Source organism: Mobula hypostoma, chromosome 4, assembly GCF_963921235.1.
Source record: "Mobula hypostoma chromosome 4, sMobHyp1.1, whole genome shotgun sequence".
Taxonomy (NCBI): domain Eukaryota; kingdom Metazoa; phylum Chordata; class Chondrichthyes; order Myliobatiformes; family Myliobatidae; genus Mobula; species Mobula hypostoma.
Window position 1 is genome coordinate 191566466 of NC_086100.1, and position 24090 is coordinate 191590555.

Genomic DNA, 24090 nt, shown 5'->3' on the forward strand with positions numbered 1-24090 from the left:
TCCAGCCCTTCATCTTTCACCAATCAACTTCCCAGCTCTTCACTTCACCCGTTCCCCCTCCCAATTTCACCTATCACCTTGTGTTTCTTCCTCCCCTCCCCCACCTTCTTAATCTGACTCCTCATCTATTTTCCCTCAGTCTTGCTGAAGGATCTTGTCCTGAAATGTCGACTGTACTCTTTTCATGGATGCTGCCTGGCCTGCTGAGTTCGTCCAGCATTTTGTGTCTGCTGCTCGGCACATGTTCACCCTCTTTCCACTTCCTGGGGTCAATGTACTCTCAAAGACATGTATATCAAGATGCTTTTCATTGACTACAGAACTACCATGCCCTCAGATCTAACCACTAGGCTCCAAGACATAGGCCTCAATACATCCTTGTGCAACTGGATCCTCGATTTCCTCACTTGCAGACCCCAGTCAGTTCGAATTGGCAACAGCATCTCCTCCACAATCTCCATCAACACAGGTGCACCACAGGGCTGTGTGCTTAGCCCCCCTGCTCTACTTGCTTTACACTTATAATCGTGAGGCTAAGCACAGCTCCAATGCCTCATTTAAGTTTGCTAATGACACCACTGTCATTGGCCGAACCAGAATATGAATCAGCATATAGGAAGGAGATTAAAAATCAGAATGAATGGAGCCACAACAACCTGTCACTCAATGTTAAGAAAACCAAAGAGCTAATTATTGACAACAGGAGGAGAAAGCCTAAGGTCCATAAGCCAGTTCTCATCAGTGGATGAGAGGTGGAGAAGATCAGTAACTTTAAATTTCTTGGCCTTATTATTTCAGAGGATCAGTCCTGGATCCTGCACGTAAATGCCACTAGAAAGAAGGCTCAGCAGAAGTTTACGAGGATTGGCATGTCGTCCAAAACTTTGACATGCTTCCATAGATGCATGGTGGAGAGTACACTGACTGGTTGCATCATGTCCTTGTATGGAAATACCATAGCCCTTGACTGGAAGAGCCTACAAAAACTAATGGATTCAGACTAGTCCCTCATGAGTAAAGCCCTCCCCCCCATTGAGCACATCTATAAGGAGCACTGTGATAGGAAGGCAGCATTCACCTTTCAAGACCATGCAGTCTTCTCACTGCTGCCCTGAGGAAGGAGATTTTGGAGCCATAGGTCCCATACTTCCAGGTTCTGGAACAGGTATTACCCCTTAACCATCAGGTTTTTCAACCAGAGAGGATGATTTCCATCACCCCAGTACTGAAATGATTCCACAACCTTTGAACTCATTTTTACGGACTACAACTCTTGTTCTCAGTAGTTTATTTTTATTTGTTTGTTTGTTTGTTTATTTATTACTTTTTTATCTTTTTGTGTTTGCACAGTTTGCTGTCTTTTGCACATTGGTTGTTTATCCGTCATTGTTATTTGTCATCTATATCAATGATCTGGATGATAATGTGGTAAATTGGATCAGCAAGTTTGCTGATGATACAAAGATTGGAGGTGTAGTAGACAGTGAGGAAGATTTTTTCAGAGCCTGCAGAGGGACTTGGACCAGCTGGAAAAATGGGCTGAAAAATGGCAGATGGAGTTTAATACTGACAAGTGTGAGATATTGCACGTTGGAAGGACAAACCAACATAGAACATACAGGGTTAATGGTAAGGCACTGAGGAGCGCAGTGGAACAGAGGGATCTGGGAATACAGATACAAAATTCCCTAAAAGTGTCGTCACAGGTAGATAGGGTCGTAAAGAGAGCTTTTGGTACATTGGCCTTTATTAATCGAAGTATTGAGTATAAGAGCTGAAATGTTATGATGAGGTTGTATAAGGCATTGGTGAGGCCGAATCTGGAGTATTGTGTTCAGTTTTGGTCACTAAATTACAGGAAGGATATAAATAAGGTTGAAAGAGTGCAGAGAAGGTTTACAAGGATGTTGCCAGGACTTGAGAAACTCAGTTACAGAGAAAGGTTGAATAGGTTAGGACTTTATTCCCTGGAGCGTAGAAGAATGAGGGGAGATTTGATAGAGGTATATAAAATTATGATGGGTATAGATAGAGTGAATGCAAGCAGGCTTTTTCCACTGAGGCAAGGGGAGAAAAAAACCAGAGGACATGGGTTAAGGGTGAGGGGGGAAAAGTTTAAAGGAAACATTAGGGGGGGCTTCTTCACATAGAGAGTGGTGGGAGTATGGAATGAGCTTCCGGACGAGGTGGTAAATGCGGGTTCTTTTTTAACATATAAGAATAAATTGGACAGATACATGGATGGGAGGTGTATGGAGGGATATGGTCCGTGTGCAGGTCAGTAGGACTAGGCAGAAAATGGTTCGGCACAACCAAGAAGGGCCAAAGGGCCTGTTTCTGTGCTGTAGTTTCTATGGTTCTATGGTTCTATTTCTGTGTGTAGATTTTCATTGATTCTATTGTGTTCTCTTAGTATTCACTGTGAATGTGCGCAGGAAAAATGAATCTCAGGGTAGTATATGGTGACATATATGTACTTTGATAATAAATTTACTTTGAACTCTGAAACTTAAAGGAATGCATGCAAATCATCCAGACTGCACCCAAGGTCATCAGAATTGAACCCAATCTGGAGTTTGAGGATAGTTGTGCAGCTTAGATTGCCCTCTATGTACTTCAGTTACCATAGCAATGCGGTTGATTCTTAACCACAATCATGACATAAGTTTTTAAGAGCCATGTTACGTCATCTTGAATAAAGTATTCCAGTGTTTCCCTGAAAGGAGAGCTGATTGCTCTACAGTTAGCTGATTTGATTTCCATACCTCCTTGAATAGTGTTGTAGTTTCCACTTTAAATCCAGTTTGACTGTTCCAGCATCAACGGAGTGTCTGCATCAATGATATCTGCAGCCACCCTCTTTTCGAACCTCAGGAAGTAATTTGTTGTTCTTCACTTCTGTGAATTCATCCAAAATATTTCTTTACCGCTAACTAACTGTTTGAAAATCTAGAATTAAAACCCATAAATGCACTGAAATAATTACAGAATCAGAATCAGGTTTAATATTATCGTCATGTGTCATGAAATTTGTTGGCTTTGTTGCACCAGTATATTGCAATACATTGTAATAAAAATTACAAATTACAGTAAGTACAATACTGTGCAAAAGTCTTAGGCACATGTAAAACATTCTGTAAAGCAAAGATGCTTTCAAAAATAATGAAATTAAAAGTTTCTAAATATCAAAAAATAATATAAAGAGCTGTTAACAGTAAAAAACTAAATCAAATCAATATTTGGTGTGACCACTCCTTGCCTTTAAAACTGTATCAATTCTCTTAGGCATACTGTTGTGCAGTTTTAAAAGAAAAACGGCTGGCAAGTTGTTCCAAACATCTTGGAGAACTTGCTACAGTTCTATGCAGAATTTGGCAGTCTCACTTGCTTCTGTCTCTCCAGGTAATCTACTCCTGAAGCTTTGAGTGCATGTCTTCAGGCCTTTAAACTTTGGATTCTTGACAAAGTACTAGTTCAAAATTTAAGATTCAAGGTTGTTTATTGTGATTTTTCAAAACAGCCAGTGTCATTTTGTGACACCTTTTTATTTGTAAATATATCTGTGATAATATTACTTTATGCATTGTGTGGGGGTTATATGTACTGTGTTGATAAGCTTGACATCATCCAATACAAGGCAGCCCACTTGATTGGTACCCCTTCCATAAGCATCCAATCCCTCCACCATCGATGAACAGTTGCAGTAGTGTGTACTATCTGTAAGATGTACTGCAACAACACACCAAAGTTCTTAAGGCAGCACCTTCCATACTCAAGACCACTACCATCTAGAAGGACGAGAACAGCAGATACCTGAGAACACCACCACTTGGAAGTCCCCCTCCAAGTCTTTCACCATCCTGGCTTGGAAACATATCACCATTCCTTCATTGTTGCTGGATCAAAATCATGGAATTCCCTCCCTGCACCGACACCTCAGAGACTGCAGCAGTTCAGGAAGGCAGCTCATCATCATCACCTTCTCAAGGGCAACTAGGGATGGGCGATAAATGCTACTTTAGCTGTCGATGCCCACATCCTGTACATGAATAAATACTTCTTTTTAAAGTCACTCCACTCTTCAAGAAGGGAGAGAGGCAAAAGAGAGAAACCCATAGGCTAATTAGTCTGACCTTAGTCTGGTATTACAGGAAAGATTCTAGCATGGATAAAGCAGTGGCTGATTGGCTGGAGGCAAAGAGTGGGAATAAAGGGAGTTTTTTCTGGTTAATTGCCAGTGAAAAGTGATGTTCCACAGGGGTCTGAATTGGGAAAGATTCTTTTTATGTTATATGTCAATGATTTGGGTGATGGAATATATGGCTTTGTTGCAATGTTTTCAGACAATATGACAACAGGTGGAGGGGCAGATAGCTTACCTGGTCCATTTCCAACACATTCCTCCCCTTTCTCGATTTCTCTGACCCTATCACTGGAGATAGTTTATCTTTTATAAACTCACTGATTCCCACAGCTACCTGGACTATTACCACAGAAGTTGGAGGCAAACTCTGCATGGGTGCAGGAAGCACCAGCAATGCAGCCGTCAATGTAGCATAGGAGGCGTTGGGGAGAGATACTGGTGTAGGCTTGGAACATGAACTTCCACGTAGCTGACGAAAAGGCAATCATAGCTGTGATCCATGTGAGTGCCCATGCTTACACTTTCTGTGTGAAGAAAGCGGGAGGAGCCGAAGGAGAAATTATTGCGAGTGGGGACCAGTTCTACCAGACGAAGGAGAGTGGTGGTGGAGGAGAACAGGTGGGTCTGTATCTAGAAGGAAGAGGAGAGCTTTAAGGCCCGCCTGATGGGAGGATGGAGGTGCATGGGGACTGGAAGTCCATGGTGAAAATGAGATGGTTGGGGCCAGGGAACTAGAAGTCATTGAAAAGATCCAGCGTATGATGAAGTTTCATGGATGTAGGTAGGAAGGGACTGAGCCAGGAGGGATAAAACAGCGTCCAGGTATGCAGATACAAGTTCAGTGTGACAGGAACAAGCAGAAACAATGCGTCTACCTGGACAGGCAGGTTTATGGAAATTGGGCAGAAGGTAGAGATGGGTGATGCAGGATAAGGGAACTATGAGGTTGGTGGCATCAGCTGGGAGATCCCCAGAGGTAATAAAGTCAGTGATGGTGCGGGTATCAATGGCCTGATGCCCCTTCATGGGGTCCTTTTCAAGGGGCATGTAAGAGGGGAGGTTTGAGAGTTGTTGCCTGGCCTCAGCAAGGTAGAGGTCAGTCCGCCAGACTACTACAGCACCGCATTAGGATTAGTGTGAAGAGCAGTATGTTCAGAAGGAGTGAGATTAGAATTGGAGAGAGGAGTGTTAAAGTTGAGATGGTTGATGTCTCGTCAGCAGTTAGCAATGAAAAGATCCTGAGCAGGCAGAAGACTGGTGCGGGGAGTCCAGGAAGAGGAGGAGGGTTGAAGATGGGAGAAGGAGTCATCGGTACGTGATGGGGAGTCCTTGCCAAAGAGGTAGGCATGGAGACCGAGGCAGCAGAAGAAGAGCTCAGCGTCTTGGTGGGCGTATAACTTACTGAGGTGTGGGCTCAGGCGGACAAAGGTGAGGCCCTTATTGAAGGCCGAACATTCTGCCTCAGAAAGGGAAAGGTCAGAGGGAATTGTGAATACTGGACACGGATGAGAGCTGGGATCAGAGGGGATGATATGGCTGGTAGTGTCTGAGGAGAATAGAGGGTTGTGGTTTTCATGGAAGGTGGGGTGGGAGGAAGATGGAGTCTCTGAGGACCCAAGAGCTGACGGGGGGACCTGAGAGACACGGGATTGCAGAGTGGCAGTAGGCGAAGGGGAGACTAAGGTTTTCTTTAAAGAGAGACTGGATAGGCTGAGACATTTCTCTGGAATGAAGAAGATATATTAGTGTTACATTCATTGTGTATGAGAGTATAAAAGTATAAGGGTTTGGAGGGTACAATTCAGCTATTCAAGACCACAGCAGGAATTCTTTGTGCAGTTTAGTTTATTTATTTAGAGATACAGCATGAAACGGGCCATTCCAACCCAGCGAGCTGCACCACCCAGCAACCCAACTATTTAACACCAGCCTAATCACAGGGCAACTTACAGTGACCAGTTAACCTCCTGTGGGAGGAACCCCGAGTACCCGAAGGAAACCCACATAGTCATGGGGAGAACATATAAGCTCCTTACAAACAGAGCCAGAATTGATCTCCGAAGTCCGATGCCATGAGCTGTAATCGCGTCACAGTAACTGCTACGCGAGTTCTGGCCACCATCCTAATAGAAAGGATGCAATTAAGCCAAAGACAGAGCAAAAACAATTAGCAAGGTTGTTGCTTGGACTGGAGGGCTTGAGATACAAAGAGAGACTAGATAGGCTGGGACTTTTTCTCTGAAATGAAGAAGGGTGAGGGATCAGAGTCAGGTTTAATATCACCGGCATATGTTGTGAAATTTGCTAACTTTCCGGCAGCAGTACATGATAAATAAATATAAAGAAAGAAAAACTGAGTTACATTAGTATATATGCATATGTCTATTATACAGGCATCCGTTAGTCTCATGAGACCATGGATTTGTGCCTTGGAAGGTTTCCAGGGCACAGGCCTGGACAAGGTTGTATGGAAGACCAGCAGTTGCCCATGCTGCAAGTCTCCCCTCTCCACGCTACCGATATTGTCCAAGAGAAGGGCATTAGGACCCATACAGCTTGGCACCGGTGTCATCGCAGAGCAATGTGTGGTTAAGTGCCTTGCTCAAGGACACACACGCTGCCTCAGCCAAGGCTCGAACTAGCGACCTTCAAATCACTAGACGAATGCCTTTACCACTTGGCCACGCACCAACACGTCTATTAAATAGTTAAGTTAAAATAAGAAATGAAAAATAAGAGTAATAAAGATATAGTGAAGTAGTGATCATGGGTTCAACTTAGGAATTGGATGGCAGAGGGGAAGAAGCTGTTCCTGAATTGCTGAGTGTGTACCTTCAGGCTTCTGTACCACCTACCTGATGGCAACAGTGAAGAGGGCCTGTCCTGGGTGTTGGCGATCCTTAATGATGGACGTCGCCTTCCTAAGACACTGCTCCATGAAGATGTCTTGGATTCTACGGAGGCTGGTACCCACAATGGAGCTGTCTAATTTTACAAGTTTCTGTAACTTATCTGTGCAGAGATAAGTTGGATTGTTAGTCTTTTTCCCACGCGGGGGAAAGCACAGGTTTAATATGAGAGGGGAAAGATATAAGGGGGCAGTGAAATGCTAGCTTTTGATACAGTGGGTGAGAAACAGACCCTTCAACCCAACTAATCTGTGCTGACCAAGTCACCTAACTAAGCTAGTCCCATCTGTTTGCATTTGGCCTATATTACTCTCGATTTTTCCTACCCTTGTGCTTATCCAAATGTTTCTAAAATGTCATAATTGTACCCACCTCTACCTCTCTGTCTAGCTGCTCGTTCCATATACCTGTCACCCTCTGCATGAAGAAGTTGCCCCTCAGTTACTTTTATGTCTTAACACCATAGAGTCATAGAATCATGCATTGTAGAAATGGACCCTTCAGCCTGTCTGGTCTATGCTAACCAAGACTCCCTTCTAATCTAGACCCATTTGCCCATGTTTATCACAGCTGGGTGGTGACATGGAGAGATGTCTCTACCAAAGAATGTGTAAGGTGCTCCTTCTCTCCGCTAGCCTGCAGATCACCCTTGGGCAAGGTGTAGCACCTGCTTAGCCCCCGATCAGGGTCATGTGAAGCCATGGGAGCAGGTGGTGGATGGTCGTATGAGCAGCTGCCTCATATCACAAGTCCTGGTTATGCAACCACTGACACCAGGCAGAGAATCTCTGAAGAGTATTGGTAATGAGTGGGATCACCCATCTTATAAAGCCACCGTCCAGAAGAAAGAAATTGCAAAGCACTTCTGTCGAAAAATTTGCCAAGAACAATCATGGTTATGGAACCATGATCACCCATGGCAGACAGCAGGGCTAATGATGATGACGAGCCCAATTTCTCTTAGCATTTCCTGTCCAAGTACTGTTTAAATCATGATTATATACTTAACTCATCTACTTCCCCTGGCAGCTCATTCCGTAAACTCACCGTGCTCTGGGTGAAAATGTTGCCCCTCAAGTCCCTACAAAATCTCTCCCATCTCACCCTATGTCTTCTAGCTTTGGTCTCACCTCCACAGGGGAAGAGACTGTTACAATCTACTGCAAGTACCCTTCTCTTAATTTTAAACTCCTCTGTAAGATTGACACTCATTCTCCTACATTCCAAGGAATAAAAAACTAACCTGGCTAACTTCTCCCCAAAACTCCAGCCCTCTCGTCCTGGCCGCATCCTTGTGAATATTTTCTGTACTCTTTCCGGTTTACCCACATCTTTCCTATAATCATAAGAATTAGGCCATTTGGACCATTGAGTCTGTCCATCATTCCATTAAGGCTAATTTATTATCTCTCTCAACCCCATTCTCCTGCCCTCTCTCCATAACCTTTGTTGCACTGACTAATCAAGGACCCTACAACCTTTGCTTCAAATGTATCCAATGACTTGACCACCATAGCCTTGAACTCCACAGATTACCCACCCTCCAGCTAAAGAACTTCCTACTCATCTCTGTTCTAAAGTCGTGTCCTTTTCTGAGGCTGTGACCTCTGGTCCTAGACTCATCCACTATTGGAAATATTCTCTCTATGTTCACGACTGATTGTTTCCACGGATGCTGCCGACCTGCTGAGTTCCTCCAGCGTGTTGTGAGTGTTGCTTTGACCCCAGCATCTGCAGAGTATTTTGTGTTTACTCTCTACATTCACACTATCTCAGCCTTTCAATATGCGATAGGTTTCATTCAGACTCCCCCTCATTCTCCTAAACTCCAGTGATTACAGACCCAGAGCCATCAAACCCTCCTCACATGTTAACCATTTCATTCCTGGGATCTTTCTTGTAAACCTCCTCTGGACCCTCTCCAATGCCAGTGCATCAATTTTTAGATAAGGGGCCTAAAACTGCTCACAATACCCCAAGTGTGGCCTGACCAATAACTTATAAAACCTCAGCTTTATAACAGGCTTGGACTTTGTTACTCTTATGAAAAGGGTGTAGTTATTCAAAGGTATATTTAATGTCAGAGAAATGTATACAATATACCTCCTGCAGTTCTTTTTCTTCGCAAATAGAAAATAGAGGAGTGCCCCATAGAATGAATGACAGTTAAATGTTAGAACCCCAAAGTCCCCCCAGCTCCCACCACCCACGCATAAGCAGCAGCAAAGCAATGATCCCCCCCCCACCAGCAAAAAAGTATCGGCACCCCCCATCGAGCACTCAAGCGTGCAGCAAAGCCTTAATAAAGGCACAGACTTGCAGTACCCCAAAGACTACTCGTTCACCCGGTAATTCGACATACCACAGGCTCTCTCTCTCCCTCTTAAGGGAAAGAGAGGTGTCCCCATTTCACAGTGAGAGGGGAGGCATAACAAACAACTCACTGATTTACAATGTTAAAAGTCTGTTGCATCGCTTTTTCCGAGCTCTGTGCCCAAAGAACTCGGGTCTCTGGGCGCACAGCCAGCAGCCAGCTCGCTGCTTTCAATCTTCCATCTCCCACGCCACATCAATTTCCTGCGGAGGCACCGACCTCAAGTCCACCCACCTCCAGAGCCATGAAATTCCGGAACCCTGAAGGCGCGCCTCTTCTCTTTTTCTTCTCTTTGACATGTCTATATAAACAATATAAACTTCCATAAGGCATGGACAACAAACAATAAGATTCAGGATTATGGAATAATAAAGTGCAGGAAATGGGAACATTGGGAACATTGGGACTTCTTCCCTGAAGACCAACTGGGCTGAATGATCTCCTGGTTCACTTGGGCTAGTTAACCTACTTTCTGAAGGAATACAGGTGTCCCCCGCTTTTCGAATGTTTGCTTTACGAAACCTTGCTGTTATGAAAGACTTACATTAGTTACTTGTTTTCGCTAACAGAAGGTGTTTTCACTGTTACGAGAAAAGACAGTGTGCGGAAAAGGCAGCGCGCGCCCCGGGCAGCCGCTCCTCCCCCGGATTTGGAACTGCATTCTAGCCGGCATTGCTTAAACATGTGCCTGTGAGCAGCCGTTAGCAAGATTAGTTCTAAGGTATCGGAAAAGCCTAAAAGAGCTCATAAGGGTGTTACACTTAGCGTAAAACTAGACATAATTAATCGTGTCGATTGTGGTGAACGAAGTAAGGACAAAGTGAGTTTGGCTTGTGGAAGCTGACAAAGATGATGTTGAAGAGGTTTTGGCATCCCATGACCAAGAACTGATAGATGAAGAGCTGATGCAATTGGAAGAGGAAAGGATAACAATCGAAACTGAAAGCAGTAGCGAACAGACCAAAAGTGAAGTCATCCAGGAACTGAACGTGAAGCAACTGCGTGAGATTTTCGCTGCAATGATAAAGTACGACTTTAATTTTGAAAGGGTACGTAGGTTTAGGGTATATTTGCAAGATGGTTTGAGTGCTTACAAAGAACTGTATGATAGAAAAATGTGTGCGGCTAAGCATTCAAGCATACTGTCGTTTTTCAAGCCTCCCACATCAGCCACAGCAGATGATGAACCTCGACCTTTGACATTGAGGCAGGCAGACATAGAAGTAGATGACCTGCCTGCCCTGATGGAAACAGACGACGATGAGATGACACCCCAGTGTCTCACCACCCCAACCCCCGGACCAATACATTGCTGTGGAGAATGCAGCAGTAGCCGGGACGCACCCAACACATCTTTAAGAAAAAAGCCGAAATAAACAAGCTAATTAATTAGGTGCCGCCCGGCACGTAATTAATTAGCTTGTTTATTTCGGCTTTTTTCTTAAAGATGTGCTGGGTGCATCCCGGCTACCGCTGGACTGCTGCATGCTTTGCAGATCGGTATCGGTCTGCGACCTGGAGGTTGGGGTCCACTGCACCAGCCCAGCCTCCGACGACTCAGCCTAACACACCATCATCAGTGTGCTCGGCGCTGTCTTCCCGATTCGGGTAAGTGATACTACACTGTACATACATTATTTCTACTTTATATAGGCCATGTATTTTTATGTGTTATTTGGTATGACTTGGCAGCTTCATAGCTTAAAGGTTACTGGAGCGAGTGTTTCTGCCATGAGTGCTTGCGTGAGATTTTCGCTACGGAGAACAGTGCGGCAATGATTGTAGAAAAGCATTTCTACTTTATATAGGCTGTGTATTTATCATACCATTCCTGCTTTTACTATATGTTACTGTTATTTTAGGTTTTATGTGTTATTTGGCATGATTTGGTAGGTTATTTTTTGGGTCTGCGAACGCTCACAAATTTTTCCCATATAACTAAATGGTAATTGCTTCTTCACTTTACGACATTCCGGCTTACGAACCGTTTCATAGGAATGCTCTACCTTCAGATGGCGGGGGAAACCTGTAGTTCAAATTTATGCCTTTTTAATGGTCTTTGACCCAAAGCTAATTAAACAATAATCATAATCCTTTCCAGTCTCCATGTTGTCTCCTTCAACAATCTGGGTCCTGACAGCACAGCCTCGGAATAAAAGTATGTTCTTTTAGAACAGAGGTAAGGCGGAACTTGTTTAGCCACGGGGTGGTGAGTCATTGCCATAGACAGCTGTGGAGGCCAAGTCATTCGGTATATTTAATACAGAGCTAATAGGTTCCTGATTAGTAAGAATGTCAAAGGTTACAGGGAGAAAGCGGAGGAATGGTGCTGAGAGGGAAAACAAATCTGCAGAACAGACTCGATGGACCAAATAGCCTATTTCTATTCCTATGTCTTATGGTCTTATTGTCTTCGATGATAAAATATGAGTCTACCAATCCAAAGATGCTCTGTTAATCTTCAGTCTTGATTTTTCTCAATTAGCTAAACCTCAATCCATGTGAAATGTATTATTCTCAGTCCCACAAACATTTTGTGTTATAATCTCCTGTGTGGCATTTTATCAAATGTTTTTTTTAGTCAATCCAATTAATTGCAGCCTCTTTCTTCTCCTTCGCTTACCTTGCTATTTACAGCCCAATATGTCAAACCAATTTCCAGTCATGATTTCTCTTACATTATTTTTATTGAGGCTCTTGGGTAAGTGAAGATAGAGTATCACTTTTCAAAATTATGAGGGGATGTAACAGCAAATAATAAATTCAACTCATACAGTTTAATTTATTTTTAACATGTTAGGAGATTAAAACTACAAGGTGATTAACATTTAAAAGTCACATGACTGTGAAAGATTCCGAGGGATTATAGGCCAAACCCATTTTAATAGCACTAATTTAGGTGAAGATCTTGTTCAACATGGGCCAAGTGGAGTCAAGTTTAGTCAAGTTTATTGTCATTTAACTACATACATGTATGTAACATATATAATCATATAATGTATATAGAAAAGAAACAATGTTTCTTCGAACCGGGGTGTAAAGCACAGTAATACACGTAACATGCAAAACACACGATAACTTCTGCAGATGAATCAGACATAAATAACAAACTGAAGTGCATTAATATTAAATATTGTGAGGTACGTGTTGTAATGTGAGCATTATTAAAAGTAAATTAATACTAATTAGGATAATGGGGGGTTTTACTTCCGTTCTTTTTACTTCCGGTGGGCTTTGTATATAGTGTACCTGCCATGCCATACGGGTTGTGAAAGCCTCTGTATATACATAACGGTTTTGACATTCGAAATGAAGTTGTTTCTTTGGGCATGAAGTTGTTGAGTGTGCCTTTTTCAAGGTAGAAGTTACCACATATTTTTGGCGATGAGGCAAACTGGTTTTGTGAACATATTGGCACGTTTCGAATGGGAGCATCAGCGCTGATAAGGGGCCTCACATTCAGATGGCTACGTTTGAGACTATAGGTGATTTTGTGGAGGTAACGGAGGACTGGCCGGAGTATGAGGAAAGGTTGGGACACTTTTTCTGTGCTAATGGAATTACTGAGGAGGCTAAGAAGCGCTCTATTCTCCTGAGTGTGTGTGGGGCGAAGACTTACAAGCTAATAAGGAATTTAGCCACACCACGGAAACCAGAGGACATTCCATATGACGAACTGGTCAAGCTTGCGGTGAACAACTACAATCTGAAACCTTCTGTGATAGTCCGACGGTGTAAGTTTCACAGCCGTTTCAGGAAGCCAGGTCAGTCTGTGGCCAATTTTGTGGCCGAGCTTCGGCAGCTGTCGGAGCATTGTGATTTCGGAGCAGTGTTGGAAGACATGATCCGTGATAGATTGGTATGCGGCATTAATAATGACAGCATACAACGGCACCTGTTAGGGGAAACCCCACAGTTGACTTTCAAGAAAGCCTTAGAGATTGCCCAAGGCATGGAGATGGCTGCTAATAATGTCAAGGATATCCAGAAAGGACATGGGGGGGGGTCGCAGTCGGCGGCAGTGCCCCAAGTCAGGAGGGAGACTGGTAAACAGGCAAAGCGGGTGGAATGTTTCTGGTGTGGAGGGACGCACTATGTAAATGATTGCAAATTCAGAGACAGTGTCTGCCATGCTTGTAGCAAAAAGGGACACTTAGCTAAAAATTGCAGAAGTTCAAAGGGTAAGATTAAGCCTGGGCAGGGGAAAACTCAACAGGCTCAGGCAGCAACACACCATCTAGAAGAAGCAGATGAAGAGACAGCGTGTGCCTACAACATGTTTGGAGTGGAAACGGATGAGGAACCACCTGAACCATATGATGCCACATTCACTGTCAGGGGAAAGGACATTAGGTTTGAGATTGATTCAGGGGCTACTGCATCGGTCATTAGTGAGGAGACCTACAGGAGGACATGGGGTCCAACCTGCCTCCCATTAGACCGTCAAAGCTCAAACTTAGGACCTATACGGGACAGCCCATACCTCATTTAGGGGTGTTATATGTGGCCATTTCAGCCGGGGGTCAGAAGGCTGAAGCCAGGCTAGTGACAGCTAAGGGCAGGGGACCCAGTCTTTCGAGTCGCGATTGGCTTTGCAAAATCTGGCTAAACTGGCATGAAATTAAGTATGCACACACGACGGAGGGCATTCTGCAGCGGTACAGTGACGTTTTCAGGGACGAGCTGGGAACACTGAAGGGCGAAACTCCATGTCGACCCTGAGGCTACACCACGATTTTTTAAGCCCAAGTCGGTGCCCTATGCCATTAAAAGGCAAAGTCGAGGAGGAGCTGGAACGTCTACAGAGGCTGGGCATTATTGAGCTCGTCCAGTTTTCAAGGTGGGCGGCTCCCATTATTCCAGTATTGAAGGCAGACAAAACGGTGAGGATATGTGGGGATTATAAGCTTACGGTCTCTAAGCTGGAGGAGTAACCATTGCCACGGGTGGATGACCTGTTTGCGACCCTGTCAGGGGGTAAGCTGTTCACAAACTGGACACGGGCCACGCCTACCAACAGCTGCTGCTCGACGAGGATTGAAAGGAGTACGTCACAATTAATACGCACAAGGGATTATTCAAGTACAATCGCCTGGTGCTTGGAGTGGCGTCCAGCCCTGCCATTTTCCAAAGGACAATGGACACTTTGCTGCAGGGGATCCTGCACGTAGCTGTGTACCTTGATGATATTTTGATCACTGGGGCTACGGAGGTGGAGCATCTGGCTAATTTAGAACGGGTGCTGAAGAGGCTCTCAGACACGGGGCTGCGGTTGAAACGCGGAAAATGTGTGTTCCTGGCATCGAGTGTGACTTACCTGGGACACAAGATCACAGCTGAGGGGCCTTTTCCTGTGGAGGACAAACTGAGAGCTATTAAGGAGGCCCCAAGCCCTAAGACCGTCATGGAACTCAGATCATTTTTAGGCATGGTGAATTATTATGGCAAGTTTCTTCCTGACCTCTCAAGGGTTTTGACCCCACTGTATAAGCTGTATCAGTACCTTTATGGACGCGTATTTATAATTTATACGGACCATAAACTACTGATGAGCCTGTTCAGTGAGACTAGATGCATCCCACCGCTAGCCTCAGCCAGGATACAGCATTGGGCTCTCACATTGTCAGCCTACCAGTACACTATAGTGTACAGAGCGGGTGGGAATAATGCAAACACCGATGCACTGAGTCGACTACCTGTACCTGAGACACCTTTTACTACATATGTGCCTCCGGAGACTGTGTTTTCATTGGAGAGGCTGTCAGAGACACCTGTAAAGGTAAGCCCAATCAAACAGTGGATAGAGAGGGACCCAGACCTGTCCCAAGTCAAGACTTTTCTTTTACAAGGTTGGCCCAGAGTCGTGGAAGGAGTGGAACTGAGGTCCTATGCCAAGTGCAAGACCTGAGTCTGCAGGATGGCTGCATTTTCTGAGGGGCAAGGGTCATCGTGCCTCCCCCTGGCCATTCACAGATTGTGGAGGAAATTCGTGAGACTCACCCAGGAATGTCTCGAACAAAAAGCCTTGCAAGATCCTACGTCTGGTGGCCAAGAATGGATCAGGATCTGGAGAACAAGGTAAAATCATGCACGCAATGTCAGACTCCTCCACTCAGTAAAGCTGCTTGTTTACTATGACCCAGACAAGGAGATCACCCTTGCATGCGATGCCTCGCCCGATGGAGTCGGGGCAGTTCTCTCACATGTAATGGAGGACCGTTCAGAGAAGCCTATTGGTTTTGCTTCACGTACCCTGACAGCTGCTGAGAAGGGATATTCACAGCTACACAAAGAAGGTCTGGCCATTGTTTTTGCAGTCAAACGCTTTCATCAGTACCTTTATGGACGCGCATTTACAATTTATGGTGGGACATTGATTGGATGCAAAACTGGGCTGAGAAGTGGCAGATGGAGTTCAACCCAGATAAGTGTGAGGTGGTTCATTTTGGTAGGTCAAATATGATGGCAGAATATAGTATTAATGGTAAGACTCTTGGCACTGTGGAGGATCAGAGGGATCTTGGGGTCTGAGTCCATTGGACGCTCAAAGCAACTGCGCAGGTTGACTCCATGGTTAAGAAGATGTACAGTGTATTGGCCTTCATCAATCGTGGAATTGAATTTAGGAGCTGAGAGGTAATGTTGTAGCTATATAGGACCCTGGTCAGACCCCATTGGAATACTGTGCTCATTTCTGGTCGCCTCACTACAGGAAGGATGTGGAAGCCATAGAAGGGGTGCAGGGAGATTTGGGGTCATCTATTGCATCCGGTGCTCCCGGTGCAGCCTCCTCTACATCGGTGAAACCCAACGCAGATTGGGTGACCGCTTCGTCGAGCACCTCCACTCCGTCCGCCACAACAGACAGGATCTCCCGGTAGCCACCCACTTCAACTCTGCTTCCCATTCCCATTCAGATATGTCCATACATGGCCTCCTCTACTGCCATAATGAGGCTAAACTCAGGTTGGAGGAGCAACTCCTCATGTACCGTCTAGGTAGTCTCCATCACCTTGGTATGAACATAGAATTCTCCAACTTCCGGTAATTCCCTCCCCCTCCCTTCCTCTATCCCTATTTCGCATCACCTCCCTCATAGTTCTGCCTCCTTCTACTATTGTTCTCCTGCCAATCACCTCCCTGCTTCCCCTCCCCCACCCCTGTGTCTTTCAAATTACTGTTTTTTTTTCAGCTACCAGCATTCTTCAAACCCTCCCCAAAGTTCTTCCTTCAGTCCTGACGAAGGGTTTTGACCCGAAACATCGACCAATCTTTTCAACTGATGCTGACTGACCTGCTGAGTTCCTCCAGCGCATTGTGAGTGTTCCTTTGACAACAGCATCTGCAGATTATCTCATATGACCATATAGGTTTCCCTTTGGTGTTCTGTTTAGCCCCACATTTCAAAGCTGTATGGTTTACTAGGTTAATTGGTCACATGTGTATAATCAAGTGGTACAGTCTCGTTGGGTGGTAAAGGTCTGTTACCTTACGGTACTGCTAGATGTAACAATATTTAAATTAAATAAGGCGCAACCAAGCAGAAACAATGGAGGCAGCAGCATTTTCACACCATCTCTTTACACTCAGACAACACACATCAAAGTTGTTGGTGAACACAGCAGGCCAGGCAGCATCTCTAGGAAGAGGTGCAGTTGACGTTTCAGGCCGAGACCGCAACTTTGAAGTGTGTTGCTTGAATTTCCAGCATTTGCAGAATTCCTGTTGTTTGCGTTTTACAGTCAGAGTCAGTTTTATTATGTACACCTGTACTCCTGCTCAATAGCGCAAAGATCTAATCAGCCAATCATGTGGCAGCAATTCAACGCATAAAAAATGCACACACGGTCAAGAGGTTCAGTTGTTGTTCAGACTGAACATCAGAATGGGGAAGAAATGTGATCTAAGTGACCTTGACCATGGAATGAATGAATGATTGTCGGTGCCTGATTGAGTATCTCAGGAACTGCTGGTCTCCTGGGATTTTCACGCCCAACAGTCTCTAGAGTTGACAGAAAATGGATTACAGTAAGAAGTGTGTGTGTGTGTGTGTGTGTACACATATATACAGTACATATAAGTTAAGTTAAATAAGTCATGCAAAAAAGTAGTGAGGTAGTGATCATGGGTTCAATGTCAATTCAGAAATTCTATAGCAGAGCAGAAGAAGCTGTTCCTGAATGGCTGAATGTGTGCCTTCAGGCTCCTGTATCTCTTCCCCAATGGTAGCAATGAGAAGAGGACATGATCTAGGTCTCGGGTGTCCTTAATGATGGGTGCTGCCTTTTTGAGGCCTCACTCCTTGGAGATGTCTTGGATGCTGGGAATGCTAGTGCCCATGATGGAGCTGAGTGAGTTTACAACTTTCTGCAGCTTATTTCAATCCTGTACCACGCTTCCCACCCCCTCCCCTCTAACAGACAGCGATGCGGTCAGTTAGAATGCTCTCCATGGTGTACCTGTAGAAAACTGCAAACAACTTTGGCGACATACCAAATCTCCAAATGAAACAGTAGTAGTGAGGTCGGAGATGGTATTAAACAGGAAATTAGAAATGTGTGCAATAAAGGAACAGCAGTTATAATGGGTGACTTCAACCTACATGTAGATTGGGTGAACCAAATTGGTAAAGGTGCTGAGGAAGAGGATTTCTTGGAATGTATGCGGGATGGTTTTTTTGAACCAACATGTCAAGGAACCAACTGGAGAGCAGGCTATTCTGGACTGGGTTTTGAGCAATGAGGAAGGGTTAATTAGCAATCTTGTCGTGAGAGGCCCCTTGGGTAAGAGTGACCATAATGTGGTGGAATTCTTCATTAAGATGGAGAGTGACATAGTTAATTCAGAAGCAAAGGTTCTGAACTTAAAGAGGGGTAACTTTGAAGGTATGAGACGTGAATTAGCTAAGATAGACTGGCAAATGACACTTAAAGGATTGACGGTGGATATGCAATGGCAAGCATTTAAAGGTTGTATGGATGAACTACAACAATTGTTCATCCCAGTTTGGCAAAAGAATAAATCAAGGAAGGTAGTGCACCCGTGGCTGACAAGAGAAATTAGGGATAGTATCTATTCCAAAGAAGAAGCATACAAATTAGCCAGAGAAAGTGGCTCACCTGAGGACTGGGAGAAATTCAGAGTTCAGCAGAGGAGGACAAAGGGCTTAATTAGGAAGGGGAAGAAAGATTATGAGAGAAAATTGGCAGGGAACATAAAAACTGACTGTAAAAGCTTTCATAGATATGTAAAAAGGAAAAGACTGGTAAAGACGAATGTAGGTCCCCTACAGACAGAAACAGGTGAATTGATTATGGGGAGCAAGGACATGGCAGACCAATTGAGTAATTACTTTGGTTCTGTCTTCACTAAGGAGGACATAAATAATCTTCCAGAAATAGTAGGGGACAGAGGGTCCAGTGAGATGGAGGAACTGAGCGAAATACATGTTAGTAGGGAAGTGGTGTTAGGTAAATTGAAGGGATTGAAGGCAGATAAATCTCCAGGGCCAGATGGTCTGCATCCTAGAGTGCTTAAGGAAGTAGCCCAAGAAATAGTGGATGCATTAGTGATAATTTTTCAAAACTCGTTAGATTCTGGACTAGTTCCTGAGGATTGGAGGGTGGCTAATGTAACTCCACTTTTTAAAAAAGGAGGGAGAGAGAAACCGGGGAATTATAGACCGGTTAGCCTAACGTTGGTGGTGGGGAAACTGCTGGAGTCAGTTATCAAAGATGTGATAACAGCACATTTGGAAAGCGGTGAAATCATCGGACAAAGTCAGCATGGATTTGTGAAAGGAAAATCATGTCTGACGAATCTCATAGAATATTTTGAGGATGTAACTAGTAGAGTGGATAGGGGAGAACCAGTGGATGTGGTATATTTGGATTTTCAAAAGGCTTTTGACAAGGTCCCACACAGGAGATTAGTGTGCAAACTTAAAGCACACGGTATTGGGGGTAAGGTATTGATGTGGATAGAGAATTGGTTAGCAGACAGGAAGCAACGAGTGGGAATAAACGGGACCTTTTCAGAATGGCAGGCGGTGACTAGTGGGGTACCGCAAGGCTCAGTGCTGGGACCCCAGTTGTTTACAATATATACTAATGACTTGGATGAGGGAATTAAATGCAGCATCTCCAAGTTTGCGGATGACACGAAGCTGGGTGGCAGTGTTAGCAGTGAGGAGGATGCTAAGAGGATGCAGAGTGACTTGGATAGGTTGGGTGACTGGGCAAATTCATGGCAAATGCAATTTAATGTGGATAAATGTGAAGTTATCCACTTTGGTGGCAAAAATAGGAAAACAGATTATTATCTGAATGGTGGCCGATTAGGAAAAGGGAAGGTGCAACGAGACCTGGGTGTCATTATACACCAGTCATTGAAAGTGGGCATGCAGGTACAGCAGGCGGTGAAAAAGGCGAATGGTATGCTGGCATTTATAGCAAAAGGATTCGAGTACAGGAGCAGGGAGGTACTACTGCAGTTGTACAAGGCCTTGGTGAGACCACACCTGGAGTATTGTGTGCAGTTTTGGTCCCCTAATCTGAGGAAAGACATCCTTGCCATAGAGGGAGTACAAAGAAGGTTCACCAGATTGATTCCTGGGATGGCAGGACTTTCATATGAAGAAAGACTGGATGAACTGGGCTTGTACTCGTTGGAATTTAGAAGATTGAGGGGGGATCTGATTGAAACGTATAAAATCCTAAAGGGATTGGACAGGCTAGATGCAGGAAGATTGTTCCCGGTGTTGGGGAAGTCCAGAACAAGGGGTCACAGTTTGAGGATAAAGGGGAAGCCTTTTAGGACCGAGATTAGGAAAAACTTCTTCACACAGAGAGTGGTGAATCTGTGGAATTCTCTGCCACAGGAAACAGTTGAGGCCAGTTCATTGGCTATATTTAAGAGGGAGTTAGATATGGCCCTTGTGGCTACGGGGGTCAGGGGGTATGGAGGGAAGGCTGGGGCGGGGTTCTGAGTTGGATGATCAGCCATGATCATAATAAATGGTGGTGCAGGCTCGAAGGGCCGAATGGCCTACTCCTGCACCTATTTTCTATGTTTCTATGTTTCTATGAAATACAGCTGCTGTTGTGCTTGCTCTGTCACTGCATCTTTTTTTTTTCTCTGTCACTGCATCGATGTGTTGGACGCAGGATAGATTCTCAGATATGCTGACACCAAGGAACTTGAAATTACTCACCTTTTCCACTTCTGATCCCTCTATGAGGACTGGTGTGTGTTCCCTCATCTTACCCTTTCTGAAGTCCATAATCAGTTCTACGAACGTACCAGAAACATACTCTCAGTGGCACTTTATTAGGTACAAGAGGTACCAAGTAAAATGGCCTCTGACTGTATGTTCCTAAGCTCTTCACAAAACCTAGGAACACATATTTGAATATGCAAATTAAGAGCAGGGCCTCAAACTTGTTCCACTAATCAACGAACTCACTGCTGACCTATCTGCAACTGACCTTCACATTCTGCCGTGGTAACTCTTCAGCTATTTCTTGATCAAAAATCCACATATTTCTGCCTCAAAAGTGTTCAAAGACTGCTTCCTCCATCCCTGAGGAAGACTGTTCGAAAGAGAGAAAGGAAAAAATGACTGATAGTTCTAGAAACAATAGATTCTGCAGGTGCTGGAAATCCAGAGCAACATGCACAAAATGCTGAAGGAATTCGGCAGGTCAGGCAGCATCTGTGGAGCAGAATAAAGTGTTGATATTTCTGGCCAAAATGAGTCTTGATGAAGCGTCTCAGCTCAAAACATCACCTCTTTATTCCTTTCCATGGATGATACCTGCTAGGTTCCTCCAGCGTTTTGTGTGCATTGTCATCAGACTAGATTCTTCCACAAGAGGAATCATCCTCAATGCATCCATCACGCCAAAGCATTCAAGCTACTTCAGTGCAGATGGAAGAGTCATAAAACACTACAGCATGGAAACAGGCCCTTCAGCCCATCTAGTCAGTGCCAATATAACATCATCAGACTAACATTAATGTACCATCATCGAGGTAGCATCATCAATTATGTGAGAAGTTTAGGATTTGAAATTCACTGAAAATAAAACCTGAGGTGATTGAATTGGCCTTTGGGAAGTAGTTTCAGCTAATTGGGAGATGATCTGAAATGTTGTTTGCTTGAAGAAAAATGTCCTGTCTCCAAAAGGTTAATCCTGAAAACGGCTCCATTTTTCAAAGCTTATGAAGCATTACTTTGAGAAATGGCTGCAAAGATAGATCGTCTCACAAAGGAACATTGAAATGCCAGCGCTCAGGCGTCCCAGAATGATGCGATTCACGTCTAACGGTAATTAGTTGAGACAAAAAAATTATCACCATCAGTCTAACTCACCACAGATGTCCCCCGTTCAGAGTGAAAAGCATTAGTTTCAGAAGGAAGTAAGATTATACTGTACATTCTGTCATTGGTTCTGTTATGATATGTGTTTCTATAACGTGAATTGGTTATAAAGTGATTGATATATTCGAAAACACACTTACACTACCATGGTGCAAATTCATTTAAATCTGTGCTTTACATACAAATACAATCTGTTCTGCCATCATGATGTGAGGTTTATTAAGAACAGAGTTAACATATTATCACGGGGCACCGCGGTGACGTAGCGGTTAGCAGGATGCTAATACAGCTTGGGACGTCCGAGTTGAGAATTCAGTTGCGGCATCCTCTGTAAGAAAGTTTGCAGGTCCTTCCCGTGTGCGTGTGGGATTCCTCCGGACACTCTGATTTCCTCCCACATTCCAAAGGCATACTGGTTAGTAGGTCAATTGGTCATTGTAAATTTTCCTGTGATTACTTACTACCTGTTATGCCAGTGGCGTTTAGGGCAGCAATGAAGGTCCTCAATCTCTGGCGGCCTTCAGGGCTTCCTTCATCGCGTAGGAGCTTCTTCTCGATTTTCACTACTGTCAGTCATGCAAGTCCCGTGAGGAGATGCCAGAATACTGTCACACTCAGATGAAGGCTTTTTCATTGCTGTTTCCGTAACAATTTTGTTTTCCCAGTCCGGGTTGTTAGCCCTGAGTTGAACACCTGAGCCTAGAGGACCGGCAAACCCCTCTTGGTCTGGCCTCTACCCTTTGACCTGATTGGCATGGGTGACCCCTACCAAGAGCCAAAGCATAAAGCCCTGACTCCAGTCAGCATAGCTCTCTGGGTCATTGAGGCCCGCAAGACTCCAAACCCTACAACAAGGTTGTGCTCCTCTTGGAGGGTCCTGTGATTAAGCTAGAGTTAAATCAGTGGGTTGCTGGGTGCCGTAGCTCAGTGGGTCAGAAGGGCTTATTCAGCACTGTATCTCTAAAATAAAAAAGTATCACAGAATTACCTCTACATGAGGAATACACAGAATTGGTAATATTACTTTGTACTGTATAATGAGATCCTTCACTTTTATACCCTTCATTCTGTATTGTGCCAACATATTATCAAAGGATAGGAAGCTCTACAGCCTGATTGAAGTTCATCACATTATTAGAGATTTAGATAAGGTAGACAGTCAGTATCTTTTACCCAGGGTAGAAATCTCAAAGATGAGTGGACATGCATTTAAGCTGAGTAGGGGAGATGCGTAGAGAAGTGTTTTTTTTTACACAGAGAATGGTGGCTACGTGGAATGGTTGGTCAGGGGTGGTGGTGCTGGCATATTGAGATGTCCATGGTGGACTGCTACCGGCTGGCACATATCTGGCAGCCGGAGTACGCGCTGAGTCACGTACCTGTGCTTGGTGACGCCACCGCAGCGGCTCATTTGGGGAGGATCTCGACGGAGACGCCAATATGGATCATGTGCCGGCAGAAGATACTTATCTTAATTTGGTGCTGTGTTTGATACAGACGGGGCAGGCCAATAGGTCTGTCCATGCATGGCTGGACAGACTTTTTCAGAAGGGAGTTCAGAATCAGCATTAATAGACCTGGCATATGTCGTGAAATTTGTTGTTATGTGGCTGCAGTACATTGTAATACATAATAATAAAATCTCTTAAGTATATATATACACACAAAATGCTGGAGGAACTCAGCAGGTCAGGCAGAATCAATAGAAAAGACTAAACAGATGACGTTTTGGCCCGTGACCTTCCTTTGCATCCTGCAGAAGGGACTCCGCCCGAAACGTCGACTGTTCACTCTTTTTCCATCGATGCTCCCTGGCATCCTCCAGCATTTTGTGTGTGTTGCTTTGGATTTCCAGCATCTGAAGACTTTCTCGTACAGTCGGACCGTAGACCTCCATAACCCACCATCCATGTACCTATCCAATCTTCAATTAATCTTCACAATTGAACCCCTGTGGATAGGTTTACATGCATTCACCACAACCATACCCCTCTTAATTTTGTATGTTTCTATAAGATCTCTCAATATTCTCCTGCACTCCAGGGAATAAAGTCGTAACCTGTTCGAGCTTTCCCCATAACTCAGGCCTTCAAATCCCAGCAACGCCGTTGTGAACCTCTCTGCACTCTTTCAAACGTATTGATATCTTTCCTACAAGTAGGTGACCAAAAGAGCACACCAAATTCAGCTTCACCAATATCTTATGCAACTTCAAGTGAAAGCCCAAGATAGAGTGGAGGTGGAGAAGATGTTTCCAATAGGCGGGGAGTCTAGGACCAGA